We start from the raw sequence: 17,689 nt of genomic DNA on the forward strand, positions 1-17,689 counted from the left end.
CAACATCAACAGTTTAAACAGGAGTTCATAAGCATGAGCTAACGGTGATGTGCCCCTGCAAGTAAACTCCTGACGTAATTATACAATAACTGCTCATAAGTTCATGTTGGTTACATTTAGCTTAAATTTAAATGTTAATTAATACATAATTAACAATCATGAACTAACAAGTAATTAAGGTAGCCATTATTTACACATGAACTTCTGTGACTCACAGCAATTAGTAACTTTTTGATTAAGTGGCTAATTCGTATGAATTCGTACAATCTAATTCGTACCATTTTGTACGATTTGCTCATCACCCAATGACAGTTAGGGTTAGGGGTGGGGTTGGTTGCAACGCCTCCTTTTTAAAATTGTACATTTTCGTACGACTGAACTTATACGATTTAGCCACTAAACTGACAGAACATAAAATACTTGCGTTTCCTCGTGAAATCAGGCTTATTAGCGCAAGCCTTAACTCATTGTTAGGCACACACGAAATCTGCGTGCACAGAATTACGCAGATTTTTAGCCCATCATTGAGTCTACTAATTTACTTGTGTAAATATGTACATTTTTATTTATTTGGTTTTTAAATTAATTTCACTAATATTATTGTGATATAATAATAGTAATATTAACATGTTCATATAATTTATTTATAATACAGATTGTAAAGTAATATTTTTTGTCTTTTAGAAGATATATTATCTGATAGACTTGTTTTGTTTACCAAAAAAGTGGATCTAATTAAATTTGCATTGTAAACTTTAAATAAAAGTAAAAATAGATATTTTTTATTTCATATATTAGGTTTTAGTTATGATACTTCTAAAATCATTCCACATAAATCCACAGATTTTTTTTTTTTTTTTACAAAATTTTTAGCAGAATTGTTTTTTAGCAGATTCTGTCTGGGCCTATCATTAATTCATAATAAAGTAATGTTTAGTTTACATATTGATACATCATTATTCATGTGCTGTTTTTGCAAAGTGTTACCCACAATTATTTCACAGTTTGGTAGATTCCTTATTAGGTCTACCTTTTAGTTTAGGAATTGAAGACATCCAAGACAATAGGCACCCTTCAAATGTTTAGTTTAATGCCTTGTTAATGTCGGATTAAGAGATGTATTGGGAGACTTTTAATTTACAGTATAGCTCATTTTATGGTAGATGCTGTTTTAAATATCTATCGTTCGGAAACAACAATCTTTAATGTTTATTGATCAAAACTTAAAGGGCCTTTAGTGGCTATACTATGCTAGCTAACTTCATTTTCTGGGAAACAACAAACAAAGAATTTTAAAAAGTAATATATGTACTTGTATTATGAAGTATGTAAACAACAAAACCTATGATAGTTGCAACAGTCAAAACTGAAAATCTGAATCTGAAGTGATCTCTAATTGTAATCAGCATTCTTCTTCGTTTTTGTACTGTGCTTCAGAATAACTCATGATGCTTATTAAGCTCTTGCATATTTACATACACCATTGAGCCAGAACATTTTGTCTACCTGCTTAATACGCTGTTGATCTTGCACTGGCTGACAGAATATCATAGGACCCACTCTGATCGATCTGCAGTAAAGCAACTCAATAAAATGTAAATGAAAATTGATAATAATAAAACTGTGCAGCAGTATAGAGGGGTGCCCAAACTCATTCCTGGAGGGCCAGTGTCCTGCGAAGTTTAGTTCCAACCACAATCAGACACACCTGGGCTGGCTAATCAAGATATTGGGCATTCTAGGAACATCCTTGCAGGTGTGTGTTGAGGCAAGTTGGAGCTAAAATCTGCAGGACACCGACCCGCAGGACCAAGTTTGGACACCCCTGATATGGATCTTTTAATAGCTTTGATAAGCCTTGCACCCTAGACCACATCGCCAGTGTGTAGTTTGCTGCTCTTTTGATTACATTTAACAAGTTCTCACTACATCCAACCATAAAGAACAGGTTTCCAGTTTCAGCTAACAAGAACAAGTAACAAGTTTTGTTGTTCCATTGAGACCAATATTTCATAACAAATGTACTCAAATATTTATTCCTACCAATTTCTCCTACTTTAGACATGTTGATTATGAGAATGGTTTGTTTGCTTACATCTAATCGACCCAACCTTATTATGTGGACTTTTTAGGAGATGATAAAGATTATTGACTTTACTAGTAACTGATAAGAATGTTCCAGCTCATCAGTGTACATAATAAAAATATTAGATAGATAGATAGATAGATAGATAGATAGATAGATAGATAGATAGATAGATAGATAGATAGATAGATAGATAGATAGATAGATAGATAGATAGATAGATGCAAGAATGTAGTTGTTTAGATTGCAACTATGCAGTTTATTTATAAGAATAGGGCCTATTTTAAATATTTAAAGATTTAGTGCGTTGGCGGCCATCAGCTTGTCACACTGAGGCGAGCAAAAACGGTTCTCTGACTTGTGGCATTTAATGGCGTTCAGCCTTATAATCTTAAAATGTCAGCAAAATCACGTTTTGTCATCACTTTAGATATAACAATAGAGAATAATTCAAACACTAGCTCTAAAGTGACATAGGTGAATTAGTAACGGCTTCTACTGTTCTGACATCAGCTGCAGATGTGTATGAATGGCGGAAGAAAGTAGTTCCTCTTACAAAAGGGTTCCGTGTTTGATTTATTTATTTTTATATACATGATTATGCCGTCGAACTGTTGTATGAATGTAATACCAAACTTGTAGCAGTGCTATATGGCTGTTTATCGTCACTGGTGGTGGGACACTAAGGCACTAGACATGCATCTTCAATCCAACGCATACCTCCCACTAGTGCCGATATACAGCCATATCGCATTGCTACTCGTGTGATATTACTCTCTCTCTCTCTCTCTCTCTCTCTCTCTCTCTCTCTCTATATATATATATATATATATATATATATATATATATACAGTATATGCATATTTGGATATTACTACACAGTTTAAAGTACTTGAACAAAGTAATTTATCATGACTAAAATATGACTTGAGAAGTGGGAGGTGGGACATTTTCAATAGCATGTAAAGCAACATTTGTTCTTTAGGAAGTTATTAGTAGACAGACACACTGCCATAGCTTATTTGCCCAACATTAGCTGTGTATCACATATTTGCTTGAAAATCAATAGCAAATGAGCGGGCTTGAGGTTAAATTAATTTTAATTTTTAAATGTTTGAAACCATAACAATTCAGAATGGTTTAATTACTTTAAATGAGAAACCTTTTCTTGATCCAGACAATTCTTCATCAACATCACTGTTATGTGATCACAAATTAATCTGATTTAAATACATTCAGGGAGGGTTGAGCTGTCAGTCACTGCCATCAAAGATTATTGTGAGAAAATATATGTAGATTTCCAGTGAGTTACCCTGCAGTATTTGGCAAAGAATAGCGGCGCATTTGTGTGAATTTAACAACCACAATAATCTAGTATTACCAGCTGCCCTAGTATTTAAAGTAAACAAGCTTGTAGTTACACAGAAGTTTGAATTGAAGCCCTAATAGGAGGACAAAATTGTCTTCCCGAGTACTTGAATTCAAAGAATCGTGCACACCATCTTACCTGAGGGGGAAATGCTTGAATCATGAAACACACATTGTTTAAATGAATCATTTGATGTACATAATGTTGATAAGCTTATGAAGTTATAAACTGCTTCCACACATTTACTTTCATTTATTGTTTCATATATTTGCCCACACAGTTGAGTAAAATATATAGTCTTTTTCAAATATTTCTCAAATGATGTTTAACGGATTATGGGATTTTTCACAACATTCATTCATTCATTTTCCTTTGCCGTAGTCCCTTTATTCATCAGGTGTCGCCACAACGGAATGAACCACCAACTTATCCAGAATATGTTTTACGCAGCAGATGTCTTTCCAGCTGCAACCCAGTACTGGGAAAATCTCATTTGTTTTATTTTAGCGAGAATAAAAGCAGTTTTCAATGTTTTTTTATACTCATTTTAACGTCAAATTCTGTTAAACAGTAGTTGAGGAAATAGAAAAGATTTCAAATTGAAGATATTTAACATATGTTACCAGCAATGTGTGAAATGCCGGTATTGTATAGAATGCCTAGGAAATGTGTAGAATGCCTGATGGTTTTAGTACTAAATATCAGTTTTTGTAAAGATTGTGCATATTTTAGCTAGGCATTATTTATAATGACAAGTAACATTTCGGCAAAGTGTCAAAAGAGCATAACAAAAGCCTTTATTCATCAAGTATTTTACAGTGGAAGCAGGGGCATAGATTTAGCGTGTGTGTGAATGAGTGTGGTAGTTTCCCAGAGATGGGTTGCAGCTGGAAGGCCATCTGCTGTGGTGACCCCAGATAAATAAAGGGTCTAAGCCGAAAAGAAAATGAATAAATGAATGAAAAGTGTCCCATAAACTCAAGATCGCTGCTGAATAAGTCCATCATGATACTGCAGTTAATGCTGGTGTTTTCTCTGCTTTAACACACAGTCTAACATTAAAGCAGGCTGATATTTTCTGTGAATAATATGCCCGGAAGACTAATTGCAGTATAAACAGATGAATGTAAATGGCCAGGAGGGGGTTTGGGGGGTGTTGGATTCACCTATCCCCACCAATGTCAAGAGTAAACCTACGCCCTTGAGTGGAAAGAAACACAAAATAAAGCCTATTTCCTCACCCAAAAAGACAATGACAACAGAACTTAGATTAAAATATTTGTGAAGTAATAGGGTCTGTGATGTGGTAATGGAAACTCGTAATGGCATTACATTACCTTACGATAACACGCATGTGCTTCGATCAACATTATCAAACAACCCAGCGTCACCAACAACATCAGTGGCGGAATGAATGGCAGGGGTAGGACAGTTACATACTTTACCACACAGCAACTCTGCATTCAATAGAATGCCTAGGCAATGTGTAAAGTAGCAATAATTTCATACTTTGATGTTCGATTTTAAGCATTCTATACATTTCCTATGCGTAGAATATAGAATATTGCCGGTAACATATACACTCACTGTCCACTTTATTAGGTACACCTGTCGAACTGCTCGTTAACGCAAATTTCTAATCACATGGCAGCAATTTAATGCATTTAGGCATGTAGACATGGTCAAGATAATCTGCTGCAGTTCAAACCGTGCATCAGAATGTGGAAATAAGGTGATTTAATTTACTTTGAACGTGGCGGGGTTGTTGCTAGATTGGCTGCTCTGAGTATTACAGAAACTGCTGATCTACTGGGATTTTTACGCACAACCATCTCTAGGGTTTACAGAGAATGGTCTGCAAAAAATATCCAGTGAGCAGCAGTTCTGAGGGTGCAAATGCCTTGTTGATGCCAGAGGTCAGAGAAGAATGGCCAGACTAAGTAAGACAACAGTAACTCAAATAACCACTCGATACAACCGAGGTATGCAGAAGAGCATCTCTGAATGCACAACACATCCAACCTTGAGACGTATTGGCTGGAGCAGCAGAAAACCACACCAGGTGTGGGGAATATTTTCTTGGCACAATTTGGGCCCATTAGTAACAATTGAGCATCATGTCAACGCCACAATCCCTGAGTATTATTGCTGACCATATCCATCCCTTTAATGATCACAGTGTACCCATCTTCTGATAGCTACTTCCAACAGGATAACACGCCATGTCATAAAGTGCGAATCATCTTAGACTGGTTTCTTGAACATGACAATGAGTTCCCTGAACTCAAACGGCCTCCACAGTCACCAGATCTCATTCCAATAGGTCACCTTTGGGTTGTAGTGATTGGGAGATCCGCATCATGGATGTGCAGCCAGCAAATCTGCAGCAACTGTGTGATGGTAACATGTCAATATGGATCAAAATCTCTGAGCAATATTTCCAGTACCTTGTTGAACATATGCCACGATGGATTAAGGTGTTCTGAAGGCAAAAGGGGGTCAAACCCGGTACCAGTAATGTGTACCTAATAAAGTGGCTGATGAGTGTATTTAACACATAACATAACGCATGAAAGATGATGCTAAAATATATTTGAAATGTTTGAGGGAAGCAAATGGCTTCCGTTATGTGGAATGACTGTTTGTTGTTTCCTGTTTTTCTGTACAGTATCAGCTTTTATATCAGCAGTACAGAAAGTCACATGACGACCACACCCCCCCTTAAAGCATTTTTCTTAATTCATATACATGATGAGATGCTCCAAAGATTTCTGAGGTCATCGTGGTTGTAGTGAATTGAGTTTTATCTTTTTTCTAGTTTAAGTTGCATCTGCTCAGATAGAAGATCATTTTCTCACCTTTTGACACAGTCAAGATTTACACTTATACACTTTCACACTTTACAGTGGTAAAGAAAAAGGAAAGAGAAACACAATCAGCTTTTGCTTCTTCACACAGAATATTTTCTTTCTTGCAGCATTATAGACAGTACAGTAAGAAACAGTATTCAGCAATGTTTTGTTGCCCTCTTTGGTGGAAGTGTTGAGTTTACTGTGTATCACACATGCAGTAGCAGTCAAACTTTTACTTTTTACTTAAGCAAAAAAAATTATAACAGTTGTATATTTTACCATGATTTACAGAAGACATCCACTAACATGTCATTTAGTTTAACAACAGTTTGAAACAGCGTCAGATTTCCCTGGTAGATCTTCACAGGAACAACAGAATCAGTCGTGTCACTCAAAAATAATTTGAACTGAATATGACACCAGTACACTGTTTCCAGAGGAATTGTCCATAAAGCTTAAAACATGATGATCAGTCAGTAGTATATGTGGTATGTTGTGGAGAACCACAAACAAGGTTAAAAACAAGAAAGATTTGTGGTTTGCATTTCCAGTGAAATTCCAGTGATATTTAATATGCTGTCACAAGTAGACGAAGGCGTGAACTCAAATGCAGAACAAAGTATTTATTGAGGAGAAAGTGTTTGCAAACAAAGAAAACCCAGTCTGGTGAGTGCCGGGGAAGTGCCGTGGAAACAGTCCAAAATAACGGGATACTCGTTCACTGGCAGCCCTCGACACAAATATGGGGTGAGTAACAGAACCCCCCACACACACAAACACACACAAACACACACACACACACACACACACACACACACTTATCCAAATATATCTTGCTGCAACACTTGTAGAGCATTACAGTTCACTGCGCTCTTATTCACAACACATCTGTGTATAGTTTCTGAAGCCATTTTTGTTATCTTTCACACACACACACACACACACGAAGGGAAATGACGTAGGAAAAAAGGGATGAGAAACAGGTGGAGCGAATTAGCTCAAATGACCTGTGACTTCGTGACAGAGTAAAAGCAGGTAACTGAAGGTAATCTGAAACAGAACTGGAAGAGAGAGTGAGAACACAAAGTACGGTGACATATGCAAAGCCAGCATTTCTAATAAAAATTCTTTAGGAATTTATATTCAAGCATAAACAGACTAATCGACTACAGAGACCACTGATGATACATTGATGTCAAGACACATTTGTGATAATCTGAGGGCAAAATTCTTGTCATGTTCATGCATAAAACTTAGCTGAGCTGGAACTAGAATCATTGCTAGACTTCCATAACTCATATGTCTTTTTTCCTGAAAGCTTTCTGCGCTTAATAAAGAGTTAAGAGTGCTATAAAAGTGCAGTGCAGCATACTGGCATATAGACACTTACTTCAAGCACTGATTTTAACAGGTTTTAGGAAGGTTAGCATGTTGTTTGCATCAATTAGAATGGAGCTAGCATGTTTATAAAATATTGAACATCCTGCTTACACGGGCGATATGGTGGCTCAGTGGTTTGGCCTGTAGCATCACAGCAAGTAGGTTGCTCGTTTGAGTCCCGGCTGGGTCAGTTGGCGTTTCTGTGTGAAGTTTGCATGTTCTCCACATGTTCATGTGGCTATTCATCCGAGTGCTCCGGTTTCTCCTACAGTCTAAAGACTTGCGCTATATATAGGTAAATTCAATAAATTAAATTGGCTGTAGTGTACAAGTGTGAATGAGTGTGTATGGATGTTTCCCAGTACTGGGTTGCAGCTGGAAAGGCATTCGCTGTGTAAAATATGCTGGATAAGTTGGTGGTTCTATCCGCTGTGGCAACCCCAGATGAATAAAGGGACTTTGCTAAAGGAAAATAAATAAATGAGGGAATGTTGCCTACACAGATTTACACAGCAATTCTTTTCTGACAATTTGTAAAATAGTTATGTTTCCTCATGAGTTTAGGCTGGTTGTAATATGTGGTTTTAATGTTTACAGGCTTCTGGCATGTCAGATTTTTGCTAACATACTGTAACTTGATGTTGGATTTTGTCAGTTTCTAAAATGGTTAAAGCAGTGATTCTCAAACTGTGGTACATGTACCACTAGTGGTATGCGGGCTTCCTATAGTGGTACGCAGAGGAATCAAATAAGTCATATGTAGGCTACATGCTACATCAAAGTCTCTTTAAGGCAAGTCATTTCACTTGGCGGCCATCTTTGAAAAACCTTTCTGGCAGTATGCTAGGGCACTCTGTCTGAATGGGAAAAGATTAAATTCTCCTAAACTACTTGCCAAGCTTAAGATTACATTTCATATTATGAATAACCAATACAATTAAACAACATCTGTCTATTTCGTTTCATTTCTAAATCTTCGTATCACTCAAAATCTGCAAAAACTCATGTCTGGTCTAAGCCTCTTCCCCGGAGAATTGTCATTCTATAGTGATCGCTGATTGGCTCCTGTAGTGCAAAGTGTAAGTTATTGAGGTAAACTTGGTTGTTATATTCACACATTCATTCAGAGCAACGCAGTGGCACAGTAGGTAGTGCTGTCGCCTCACAGCAAAATGGTCGCTGGTTCAAGCCACGGCTGGGTCAGTTAGTGTGTCTGTGTGGAGTTTGCATGTTGGAGTGGGTTTCCTCCAAAAACATGCGGTGCAGGTGAATTGGGTAGGCTAAATTGTCTGTAATGTATGTTGTACTTCAGTGGTTCGCAAACCTTTTTCACCAAGTACCACCTCAGAAAAAATTGTCTCTCCAAGTACCACCATAATGCATGTATTGAAATTAAGCGGCTACAGCACAGTTCACAAATGTGGCAGATTAATAATTATTATTTTGAATATTTGATATTGTCAGCCACTTTAAACATAATAGTTTGAACAATAACACACAGGTAAAAAAGATAAATAAAATGTCAATGTTTAAATTAAAATGTGATTTTAAAAGTTAATTAAACATGGCACTGTTCTTAAAAAGTTAAAAGAAAATTGCTGTACTTAAATGTAAAATATTATCATAAATAAAAATACTGGCCATCTCAGCTGGGACCCACGCGGGCCAGCCCAGGTGGGCCCCACAGATAAACTATTGTCCATAGATTATGTGTGGGAATGAGTGTGTGTGTGGATGTTTCCCAAAGATGGGTTGTGGCTGATAGGGCATCCTATGCGTAAAAACGTGCAGGATTAGTTCCGCTGTGGTGACCCCGGATTAATAAAGGGTCTAAGCCGAAAAGAAAATGAATGAATGAACATTCTTTTAGTTACAACTTGTGACATGCACACTCCCTATATTGTTTACCACTTTGAATATTCGATCTGAAATAATCTGCAAGTGTGACTTGAAAACAAAATTAACACTGTTTATTTGACTGTGACTAATGTACTTGATAGCCCTTGGCTACTAATACGATTTCGCTATAGCTGCTTTATCGGGCCTACTACGCTGCTGTATTTCAAAATTGCTCATTCTGAGGTGGTACTTGATAAAACAAGTTTGAGAAGCACTGGGTTAAAGTGTTTTCATGTAATTTGGCAACATGTGTTTTTTTTTAGTCTGTTGCTCTTATATTTTTACATCGTGTTAGCAAGGTTTAATGAAAAAGTTGTAAACCAACAGAGTCATCTTACATGTATTTTCATTTTTAAAAGAAATATTCCTTTATATCCCCTTCCTGCATGGATATTAAGCAAAAATCATGAACACTTTTCATAGAATCTACAGTAAGTGATCATTCAAATTCACAAGCTAGCTCATAACTTGTATGGTCATAGCTATTTTTTTTTGTAAACTTCATGATAATTATGAATATAATACTCTGGTGACCCATAAAACTGAATGGTCTCATCGCCGGCAGTTAATATCAACCATCTGTGCTCTGGATGGATCTGTGTATCTCTGAGCAATAAACCAAAACATGTCTCCTCTGCTGAGAATTTAATCATGCATACCTGATGAACTCAGCAGATAACTATGCAAATCCTTGCATAATGAAAGAAAAGAAACATTTTCTGGTCAGTCCTTCTAGAATTCTGTAATTTAGCACAAAATCTTGCAAATACCTCAAGGAGCTTGGGATTTTTTTAAAAGCAATCTCTCTTCGTTAAAATGACTTCTTTTCTCGTAATAACTAAATGCTATTTTGTTAAAACAACATCTTTTCTTGTTAAAACTGAACAATTGTCTCATAAAAACATTACTTTCTCATTAAAAAGCAATAATTTTCTTGGTAAATCAACTTTTTCTCAAAACATGGTATTTGTACAGTAAATACAGTATTTCTGCTGTAACTGATATACAGTAAATTACTGTAGATTCTACAGGAAATTGTTAAGAAGCAAGTCATGTCAAGCAAAATTGGCACTGATGCCTACACAGACATGTGGGAATGGGCTTTGATGAACAGCTCACATCAATATATTGATGTAATATCAACATATTAGCGTTTAACAAATGTAGATGCATCTCTGTAAACGTTTTTCAAAGCCTTTAGGCAACTTTCTTTTGTAGTTTTAATAAAACTTTTTATTTAAAGAGAGGATCGAGGGCCACATAATTATAGTCAGTAAAATGCTGCTATTGGCAGTTCTATCTGCATGACAGCTATTGTATAATTTGTCCCTGCCCTGGATACATCGCTCTGTTGCTAGCTAATAAAACCAGCCTTCCTGTTTGAACTCTCATTGAGTAAGCTCTAAATACTGGTTACCTTTGGGTTATGCAATAACTCTAATTAGATGCTTGATACAATACCCAGTCGAACATGATTGCTTTCTTATTGTCATGGCAAAGCATCGGAAATGAAAATCTGCTAATTATGCTGTTCTCTGCGCACTTTATATGATCTAACAGTAATTGCTGAGTAGAACCATCTTTTCGTTGAGCAAGACCAGGCTATCTCAGCATCCAATTAAATACTTTAACGAAGTGAAAAATAATGTATTACCCATTTTGGTATCACTTTATTTTGATGGTCCCTTTAATGCATTTTGTTGAATTTAAGTTACATTGTATTTACACACCAACTAATTCTCAATAGATATGTAGACTGTTAGGGTTAGGGTAAGTTGGCATGTATACTTGCTAAGCTTCTTATATCAGTTAAATATGTAAAAGGAGCAGTATCTGCAGATATAAAGCAGACAACCTACTAATTCTCAAATGAGAAGTAATTGGCATGTCGTTGCAATGAAACTTTTAGTGGTCCCACTTTATATTAAGTGTCCTTAACTACTATGTACTTCCATCAAAAAATAAATACAATGTACTTACTGTGTTTATGATGTATTTGAGAACACTTGTGGTGCTTTTGAGTTTGGATAGAGGTTGGGTTATGAACAGGTTTGGAGGTATGGGTAGGTTTAAGGGTGGGTTAAGGTGTAAGGGATGGTCAATATTGTATTTACAAATGTAATTACAAAAGTTAATTACAGATGTAATTACATACATGTATTTAATCAAGTATAAGTACACCGTAAATACATGTATTTACACAATTAGTACATTGTAACAAACTTAATTCCTATGTAAGTACTTATTAGTTAAGGCCACTTAATATAAAGTGGGACCCTTTTAGTCAACAAAATGTGCAGTAAGGACCTTCAAAATAAAGTGTTACCCATATTTTTAGTATAAACGCATAGAGCTATTAAAATCGTAGAGTATTCTTTGTATAAAAGTTGACTTTTAGATGTTTTATATACAAGTGATTTAACAAGATAATCAAGGTTCAGCATCACAAATGATGTGTTGCCACCCTTTTGCTGCATTTCCTGTTTCTCAACAGCATTTGATGTTTCCGTTTCAGCTGTAACTTAAAAAAAACTTGATCGGAAAAATAACTTTTGAAGTTGATACAGAAAGAAAAAATAAAGATTCTGTATATTTCTGGCATGTTTTACCAAAATACAACATAATTAATGTTACTTGCATGAATTTGCATGTTGATAGCATGTTTTAGCATATGGCTAACAGTTAAATCAGGGTTTTCAATATTTATTTTACATTCTGCTATCATATTTAAGCAGGAATCAATGAGCTTTAGCACTATGTTGATACATTATGCAAACCAATTGGTAGCATGACTTGTATTTTAACATTGTTAGCTTTTGTTATGTAATGTAATGTGTATTTATATAGAGTATTTATCGTGTATGGCCATACACCCAAAGCTCTTCACAATCTTGAGGGGGGTCTCTCCACTCCACCATCAGTGTGCAGCATTTACTTGGATGATGCGATGGCTGCCACAGGATAATGGCGCCAGTGCTCTCACCACAGAAAGCTGTAGATGGGAGTGGAGAGACGGTGATATAGCCAATTTGGTAAATGGAGATGAATAGGAGGCCATGATTGGTAAGGGCTGATGGAGGGAACTTGGCTAGGACAGCGGGGTTACACCCCTACTTTATATGAGAAGTGCCATGGGATTTTTAATGACCACAGAGAGTCAGAACCTCCTGTTGCTAAAACACAATCACACAGCAATTCAGAACTTTTTGATTTAGTGGCTAATTTGTATGAATTCATACGATCTCATTGCACATATTAGAATGATTTTCTTATCCCCCAATGACGGTTGGGTTTAAAAATCTCCTTTTTAAAATCGTACATTTCAAATTTGTACACTGAAAATATAGTGTCTACAAAACTGTTGAAGTCAATTTATATGGGTTGAATTTAAGTAAAATTAAATTTTGTAGTGTTCAACTTAATTTGCTTGAATTCAGCCTTAAATAAATTGTTTACAACCACTTACCTTAAATAATAATTAGTAAATCCAAGAAAGCATCTTTGAATCATTTTTTTTTCAGTGAACGAATAAGCCACTTTTCAATTGACAAAACTTAAAATAGTAACGTTTTCTCGTGAGATCAGGCTGGACTATTTCATAGCTATATAGTGCTAGCATGCATTAGAATGTTTTAATCAGACTCGCATTCACATTATAACTGTTGCAAGGGTGTTTTAACATGTTAGCACTTGTTAGCTTCAACAAACTTAAACGTTTTACAATGTAGTTAGCATGAGTAGGATGAGTAACAATATCTAACATGCTTTAGCAGAGTCAACATTTTCCCATTTTAATAGCACAATCTAATTTTGTCCTGTGTTAAATAGTGAAAAGCCTTATTCAAGAGTTCACACTTAGCTGATGATAGATTATAAAGCTTGTTGACATGCTGTCCCAGGAGAGAGCCCGGGGCTCCCTCCCGTTTGCGAGGCGTGAGGGGAGTTTGAGCTCAGGTAGATCTCGAGAACTGCCCTGCTGCATAAGCTAATGAACAGATAGTAATTGCTCTTAAAAGATAACTACTTACTAGGAGCACGTCTATGGTGCTGATTTGGATTAGTCTGTTAACTTAAGTTGCATGCTTTTGAACGTTGGGAGGAAACCGGGGAACCCTGGGGACACCCACATGAGCACGGGGAGAACGTGTAAACTCTGCACAGAAACGTTGGCTGGCTTGGTAAGGACTAGAACCAGTGACATTCTTGCTGTGAGGCAACAGAGCAAACCACTGGGCCACCGTGTCACCCATAGGAAAGGAGGAGGAGTAGGGGTGGAAGGGGGGATTCTTCAAAATATAGATGGCTGTTATATGGAATCTAAGAGTATTTATAGTGGCGTAGTATATTGGTGAATCATATATTGGATAATGCAGGACCAGCCGCAAGCAATCATAAGCACGTAATCCTCTCAAAACTAGTTTATGAATAAACTTCACAATGTGATACCCTCAGTAAAATTTTTGGGCTTTTATTGGAATATGATAACCTGATATACAAAAATCTTAAGTTTGAATCATCCCTGCAGGCACAGGACGTCAACAAGACATCATATTGAAGTTATACCCCAATGTTGTAGGGACATTGGATTTTGTTTGAAATAAAAATCGAGTTGACGTCAAAACCCACTGTCAGGCCGACGTCAATGTCCAACGTCCAACCTAAAATCAACCAACTATCAATGTCTACTCATGTTATACCTTGACGTTGTGTGGCCGTTGCCACTATGACATCTATCAGATGTTGGATTTTGGTCACTTTCCAACACAACCTAAAATCAACCAAATGTCAACATAATTTTACATTGTTCATAGATGTCAAAATAACATTGTCCTTAGATGCTGGCTAGACATTGAATTTTGGTCACCTGACATCATGACCTAAATTTAACCTAGTATTAACATCTTGATGTTGTGTGCCTGCTGGGATATAAGTAGGGCCAGACGGAATCTGCGGACATTTTTTTGCTATTTCTGCGCAGAATTTTGGTAAAAATCTGTGGAATTATTTTGTGAGTATCCAGCGGAGTATCATAACTTAGACCTTAATATATTAAATAAAAAGTAATAAATTACTGAATAAAAACTGAATGAATTCAGATTTATACATTTACTCAAGTAAATAAACAGAATTAATGATAGGCTAAAAATCTGCAGAAATCTGCGGAAAATCTGCGGAATTCTGCGCGCGCAGATTCCGTGTGGGCCTAGATATAAGTGGTCAGTTTAACTGATTGTTTGCACATTTATTCATGCAACATGTAAACTGGAAAGCATCCTACATATTTATTGGTGTTTTGTAGAATTGCGAAATTTCCTTTTTTACAGCAGCAACATTTTAATCTCTTTGCTAAATATGATTTTACTCACAAAAATATGAAGAAAAGACAGTGACTCAAAACAGGTTTAATTAATGGAAATCAGTAGGGTCGTGTTACTTCAGTGCATCTCTAAAGCAGTCCAATCCACTCAAAAGTCACAACAAGTGCTACAAACAAACGTGTACATCAAGCGAACGGTTGTTATGAAATGCATAAACGCCAAGTCATGTTAGCAGCCACTTCTGTTCTGCAGCAGGTCATCTTTAAGCAACTTATCATCGAAGCTTTTTACAAACATGAATAAAATATTGAAAAACATCAAGTTCTATATATTCCATTCTGAGTAATCTTAAAAGTGTTATCAAAGATCCACACATCACATCTAGTTTTTAATAAGCAAACTTAAACAGTTCTATATGAAATGCCCATATATTCTAAACGTCAGGGATTCCGAAGGAAATGATCATCTCAAAACATCCTCCATTATACTCTCTGATCCCAATGATTGTTGTTTTACACAATTACTGTTTTATACATTTTAATTTAGAGGCAATTTCTCACGGAGAGATTGACAGCTTTTAAACTGAAAAGAGACACTTCAGCAAACAAAATAAATAAAGTGAAGCGCTTCACTTTTACTAGGGCTGGGACGATAAATCGATTTATTGCAAATTGAGACATTTTCTGAATGCATTGAGGTTCTCTCTTGAGCTTCTGAGCTTAGTTTTACCACTAGATGGCGCTGTTTACTTTCTAAACAGCCACACTTTACCAATCTTCACACCCATTTGAACATAAAACAGTCATTAAATGATTTAATGAAAACGTTTAAGTGAATTAAAATAGCGTTCATAGTGAGCTGTGTTTACATTAATCCTGTAAAAAAAAAACATGGCACAGGTGCCATTGACAGTACAGTATATGACAAAGTAAAAGCACCATTCAGGTGCAAGGTGAGTCGTATGCAATGATTTTTAACGGGGACACCTAAGCCCACCCCTACCCCTCACAGTGACGTCACTAGCTCTACTGAGTGCAATGTGTCTGACATTGCAAGTCTGATATACAGTGCTCAGCATATATGAGTACACCCCCCACACATCTCTTATTTAAACTAATATTTTCTACAGGATGCTTTACAATGTTATATTTGTGCATATGCATTAGATTAGTCAGTACTGAAGAGCTAATCTAACAAAATATCTTACAATAATGGTTAAAAATTTGTAGCCCAAATTTATGTTAGGGAAAAATATTAAATACAATTTTCAAAAATAGCAAAAATCAAGAGAAACACAAATATATACAATTTTGTTAAAATGTTTGTAATTTTTTTTGCAATATGTTACATGAATTTAAATGTACTATCTTCCCATTTCTAATGTTCTGTGACTAAAATATTATTTTAATAAATATATGTTTAATAAATCTGTTTTGTTTAAATGCACCAATATACATTATTCATATTTACTGAGAAATAGATAAAAATATTCACTTTCAAAATGGGGTGTATTCATATATGCCATGCAGTCTGCATTCAGATACTATTGGAGATCTTTATGCGCAACAGGGTTGCATTCCACTCCACTTTTAGACACGCACTCACAAACTTCCCTTGCCTTTTTCCCTCAGGGGAAACCCAACTGCCATTTTAAGGTGTATTCTACTTTATCAAGTGAAGAAGGGAAGTTCACACGAACATACACTCGATCCTTCGATATTAACTGAGGGACCTTCATATGTCCACTCCTGAACCTATATGTTTCAGATGGCAATGTGATTGTGACAGCATAACACTGTAGTTCCCAAGTGCTCAATGGTTTACTTTAGGGCATTCCATTTAAACTCATTCAGATGTTCTGCTAATAGAGTATAGGCAGAAGGACTATTAATTTTCCGGTAAACTGTATGCCTTTACAAAATCCCCACTTTTAATGTCTGTTTTCTTTAAAAAACAATGATCTTCACTGCCTGATTGATATACCATATAAAGTGGGTCTCAAATGGTACAAAAAGCACTACATTAACAGAGTATATACAGAAATCAGAGTGTGAAATTCTATTCCTTTTAAGACCTTTTTTAAGACTCTTTGCATACATTTTAAGACCTCAGAATCACTTTTCAACTGGAAACACTGGCGATATTTGAACTTACAGAATATTTACTCAATATTAATGTAAGAAACGAATCTAAAACTGAAATGTTATTCCTATCCTGAATAAAAATCTAATAAACCAAGCTAAATTAGCAGGTTGGCGTCTATAGAACTGCAGAAATAATGGTGTTGCCTCGGTTACTGAAGTACAAAAAGTAGCATGATGTCAAATCTAGCAGGATTTTATTGATTACATAAACTACACCGCATCCTGATATTAGCAGATTTCAGGCAAACTATTGCATACAACCATACATTGCATAATCAAAGATAATATAAAGTTTAACACCTTGCAAAATAGCATTTAAAACTTATTAATTATTTTTAAGGGACTTAAAATTCTCTACAATGATTTATCAACTTTTAATACTTTTTAAGACCCAGCGGACACCCTGAGTAAATTATATTTTTCAAGGCCATGTCTTTAAAACATGACAATTTATTTTACTCCAGTATTTTCAATGGAGTTTCTGCACTAGCCTGCTGATCCTCATAGTGTTTGCTTTTAAACAAACATCTCGTTTTACATCTAAATCAATGCTTAAGTCTATTTAACTGAATATATTTTAATTACATTATAATTATATTTATGACGTATAAAATTGAAAAAAGTCACATTAACTGTTCACC

The sequence above is a fragment of the Danio rerio genome, chromosome 19 (assembly GCF_049306965.1).
Source record: "Danio rerio strain Tuebingen ecotype United States chromosome 19, GRCz12tu, whole genome shotgun sequence".
NCBI classification, from domain to species: Eukaryota; Metazoa; Chordata; class Actinopteri; order Cypriniformes; family Danionidae; genus Danio; species Danio rerio.